This window comes from Choloepus didactylus, chromosome 27, assembly GCF_015220235.1.
Source record: "Choloepus didactylus isolate mChoDid1 chromosome 27, mChoDid1.pri, whole genome shotgun sequence".
In the NCBI taxonomy this organism is placed as follows: domain Eukaryota; kingdom Metazoa; phylum Chordata; class Mammalia; order Pilosa; family Megalonychidae; genus Choloepus; species Choloepus didactylus.
Window position 1 is genome coordinate 263,418 of NC_051333.1, and position 4,965 is coordinate 268,382.

At 42.2% G+C, this 4,965-nt stretch overlaps 1 long non-coding RNA gene across 2 annotated transcripts; it reads left to right on the forward strand.

Moving 5' to 3' along the window:
- Window positions 1-290: 290 nt before the first annotated feature.
- On the forward strand, window positions 291-3,526 carry LOC119521029. 2 transcript variants are annotated; one of them, XR_005214281.1, is made up of 3 exons: window positions 291-407; window positions 2,391-2,497; window positions 2,914-3,526. It is a non-coding gene; the product is annotated as an uncharacterized LOC119521029 (long non-coding RNA). The 2 variants fall into 2 exon arrangements; XR_005214282.1 differs by lacking the exon at window positions 2,391-2,497 and having other exon boundaries at window positions 311-407.
- The last annotated feature ends 1,439 nt before the right edge of the window (window positions 3,527-4,965 follow it).

The following is a 4,965-nucleotide window of genomic DNA, read 5'->3' on the forward strand; positions in this document are numbered from 1 at the left end:
TCGCTGCCTGCCAGACAATGGCGGCCTCGCTGGCGACGCTAAGACTACAACTCCCAGAAGGATGTGCGGTGAGCAGCAGCTCCCGGCCAATAGGCTCTCCGCCCGCCGGGCCTCCGGCCAATGGGAGTGCTCAGGCGGCCTGCCGGGGCGGGGCGATGTGGCGGTGAGACAGGCCCGGGTGGGCGGAGGTCGGCGGGAGGCGCCCAGCGGGCGGGGCGTGGGAGGCTCGTCCGCGCGTCCGGGCGGCTGAGGTCCGCGCCTGCGCGGTCGGCGGGGGCGCCTGGGGGAGATCCCGGCCTGAGGCGCGGGGATGCGCGGGAGGGGCCCGGGCTCCCACCGTCTGCTCCGTGTTCCGCAGAGTACCTGAAAAACTCCGCCACGCGTCAAGGTCACCGGAAATTTGGAAGGTTAATGGCATTGGCTTTGGGGGGCTAGAGGCCGGAAGGCGACACGCGGAACGTGTTTCTCCTTGTGGGGTGGGCATTTCCGTTGTGCTGCTTCCGTGGGTCTGTTAACAGCATTAACAATTTTTATCAAGGAAAAAAAAAAGATGTTGACGGGATGCATTGGAAATACGGCGCGTAGTTCTTGAGCATCACCTGTGAGCCAGGTCATGGGCACGGCAAGGAACCGCTCTGGGCTGACGGCCGGTGCGGAGGGACGGACAAAAGCCGCGCCCCGGAGCGTCTGCGCCGCGGTTACCGGAGGGAAGGACGGTGGTGGCCGCGGGGCTGGAGCACCTGGGTCCCGAGGGCTCGCGCCGGCCGCGCTCCCCAGCCCTGCCCTCCCTCCTGTCTGTCCTGCTCAGCACCGCCCCCCAGGGCCCAGGTCACCCGGGTCAGCAGGTACCAGGGGGACGAGCAGGTGTCCTGCGTCTTCACTCACCCGAGCAGGTGGCAGCCCAGGAACCCCGCAGCGGGAGCCCAACAAAATTCCCAACCATGCGCACTTCCCGTGGACAGAAAAGGGCCTAGAGGGATCTAATACCTCTGCCTTAGCAGCAGAGCCCCCACTCCCCCCACCCCAAGGTGGGGATTGAATGTCCGAAGTCCCCGGGAGAATTTATTAGTTTCCCCCTTGGAGCAGCCCCTGTGAACTCAGTTTGGAAGCAGTCACCGGGCTCAATGGGTTCTAACGCTGCTGAATCCACCTTGCATGACTTTTCCTGCTCATTTTAACTTCTTTTAAAAGATTTTTGTTTTGTTTTGTTTTTTCCTTGATTATATTGTGGCAGACTGTGTATTGCAGCAGTTCTCAGTGTGGTCCAGGGATCCCTGGGGGTGGCCAAAACTAAGTTCATGGTAATACTGGGATGTTGTTTGATTGACTGTATTTTCATTCTTGTTCCCTAACAAGTTTTCTCAGAGTTTTCTGAAGGCTCTAGAATATCATAACAGACTGAAGGCACAAGCAGCTGAGGAGCCGGGTGCCTTCTTTTAAACCAGACATTAAAGAGATATGCAAAAACATAAAACAGTGCCACTCTTCTCACTAATTTTTATTGGTTTTGGAAAAGGTATTTTTCATAAAAAGGTTATTTATAGCAACATGCGCAGGCTTAATTTTTAATAATAAAGGATATTAAAAATTTTTATCAATTTTACTAATAGAGAAAATACCGATAATCAAAACAGCTGACAGATGAAAATTGAGGTCATCGATCATTCTTAAGAATGTAAAGGAGCTTGAGGCTAAAAAGTTTGAGATGCACTGATCTAAAGTACGGGCTTTAAAATCAAAGACAATCTGATGATAAATTTGTATGCATGCCTGTGATTTTGATAGAGTATTTTAATTTTTTTATTTAAAAATTCAGATGTTATTAATACTTCTTCTTAAAACAAATAGCAGTTTAAGATGATCTTTTAAATAGCCAGACTGAGCTTTCCCCCCAAATAATAATTTCTAATTTTGTGACTCTATCAGAGATTATGGGTGGTGTGTTTTTTACTTTCTTAGGTTTTAAGGATGTCTCCATGGCCCCAGGCACATGTATGAAGGTTATTTCCCTTCAAATATAACCCTTCAGTCAGAATCTGTTCTTTCAACCTGAAGTACTGACTGAATTGCTGCAACCTCAAGATAAATCTTGAGGAGTTGCTTCTTATGGATGAGCAAGGAAAGTGGTTTCTTGAGATGGAATCTACTCCTGGTGAAGATGCTGAGAACAGTGTTGAAATGACAACGAAGGATTTAGAATATTACATCAACTTAGTTGATAAAGCAGTGGCAGGGTGTGAGAGGATTGATTCCAGTTTTGAAAGTTATACTGTAGGCAAAATGCTGTCAAACAGCATCACATGCTGCAGAGAAATCTTTCATGAAAGGAAGAGTCCATCAATGTGGCAAACTTCATTGCTGTCTCACCTTATTTTACGAAATTGCCACAGACACCCCAACCTCCATCCACCACCATCCTGACCAGTCAGCAGACGCCAACATCGAGGCAAGAGCCTGCACCAGCAGAGATCACGATGCGCTGAAGGCTCAGATGATGGTTAGCATTTTCTAGTAATGAAGTATTTTCTTTAAAAGATGCTTAAATTCATTAGTATTAGGGAAATGCAAATAAAAACCATAATGAGATGTCATTAAACACCTTATTCGAATGGCTAAAATGAAAAAAAAAAGAGACTGAAAATTCCAAGTGCTGGTGAAATGTGAAGCAAATGAACCATCATCCATTGCTGTGGGAATACCACGTCATGGCCACTTTGGAAAACAGTTTGGCAATTTCTTTTGCATTAAACATACTCTTATATATGCATTAGCAATCCCAATGTAGGTATAAAGTCACATGGGCATGATAAAGTATTTTTAAATTAAGGCATGTACGTTGTTTTATAAGGCATAATGCCATTGTACACGTAATAGACTACATGAAGTGTAAACATAACTTTTATATTGTTGCAGGATAGTATCTCTACTGAGGAACTGATAATGAGGACGCTGACTCCACTCTGTGCTGCTCTCATAGACCACCTGAAGTTTTCTGTTCTCCTAGTGAAGAACCAGTTATTCCTTCTGATATAGAAGCATATTTAACAGAACTTTTACCTAAAAACACTCAAGTACAATTTCCAAATGATAAAAAGTGGAAAGGCCTAACCATAATAACTGGGACAGATGATTCATACCCTTTGAGTCCTGTATTAGATTATACCGAAGGTGAAGCTAAACAGTTAAAAAAGTCGTGCATGTTTTCAAGAAAGCAGAAAGCCCTTCTCAACCTTCTTAGATATAGATAACACGTAATCATCTGGTTCTCTGTGTAAAAAGAAAAAACAGGATGGGGCTGCAGCTGTTACTTTAACCACAGATAAGTCGTAAGTTATGTAGCAAGGCTAAATATAGTCCTAATAAAATTAACGAGATTTCATAGACCTAAATGTAAAGTGTTAAACTATAGAACTTCTAGAAGAAAGCAAATGACAAAAGTCTTTTTGACCTTGGGCTAGGCAGGGATTTCTTGGAGAAGACACCAAAACCACAACCTGCCAATGAAAAAGAAAAAAAAAAAAAAAAAGATCGGACCATTAAAACTAAAAACTTTTGCTCTTCAAAATACTGTGAAGAGAATGAAGATAAACCAGACTCTGAGAAAATATTTGCAAATCACATGTCTGATGAAAGACATGCATCTAGAATATAAAGAACTCTTAAAACTCAGTAATAACTCAATATTTAAAATGGCAAGGTTCAGACACGTCACCAAAAAGATATACAGATAGCAATTAAGCCCATAAAAACATACTCAACATCATTAGTCATCAGGGAAATGTGAATGAGAACCAGTAAGATAACACTACATACCCAATAGGGTGGCTAAAATTAAAAAGAAGTAAAATCAAGAGATGGCAAAAAGGTGGAGCAACTAAAATTCTTATACACAGGTGGTGGGAATGTATAATGATACAACCATCCAATTCTTAAGTATTTACCCAAGAAAAATGACATTAAGTGTCATTCCAAAGACATGGATGTGAAAATTATTAAGAGCAGTTTAGTTTGCAGTAACCCCAAACTTGAAACAATCCAAATGTCCACCAACAGGTGAATGGATACACAGATTGTGGTTTATCTAGTACTCAGTAGTAAAAAGGAAGGAATTGTTCATACAGGCAAAAACAGATACATCTCAACTTGCTATATTTGTTTTGTTATTCTTTACGCAATACCAGACTTCAACTTTATTTAGCAAGTCTATTTTAATTTCAATTCTTTTTTTTTCTCATTTTTATTGAGATTGTTCAGATACCATACAATTATCCAAAGATCCAGAGTGTACAATCACTTGCTCCTGGGTACCCTCATACAGCTGTGCATCCATCACACTTAATTTTTGTTCAATTTTTAGAAACTTTTCATTACTCCAGACAAGAAATAAAGTGAAAGAAGAAAAAAGAAAAAAAGAAAAGGAAACTCTAATCCTCCCCTATCCCTAACCAACCCCTCTCAATTGTTGACTCCTAGTATTGATATAGTACGTTTGTTACTGTTTATGAAAAAATGTTGAAATACTACTAACTGTAGTATATAGTTTGTAGTAGGTATATAGTTCTTCCCTATATGCCCCTCTATTATTAACTTCTAATTGTATTGTCATACATTTGTTCTGGTTCATGGAAGCGATTTCTAGTATTTGTACAGTTGATCATGGACATTGCCCACCATAGGATTCAGTTTTATGCATTCCCATCTTTTGACCTCCAACTTTCCTTCTGGTAACATATATGACTCTGAGCTTCCCCTTTCCACCTCATTCACACACCATTCGGCACTGTTAGTTATTCTCACGTCTTGCTACCAACACCCCTGTTCATTTCCAAACATTTAAGTTCATCCTAGTTGAACATTCTGCTCATACTAAGCAACCACTCCCCATTCTTAAGCCTCGTCCTATATCTTGGTACCTTATATTTCATGTCTATGAGTTTACATATTATAATTAATTCCTATCAGTGA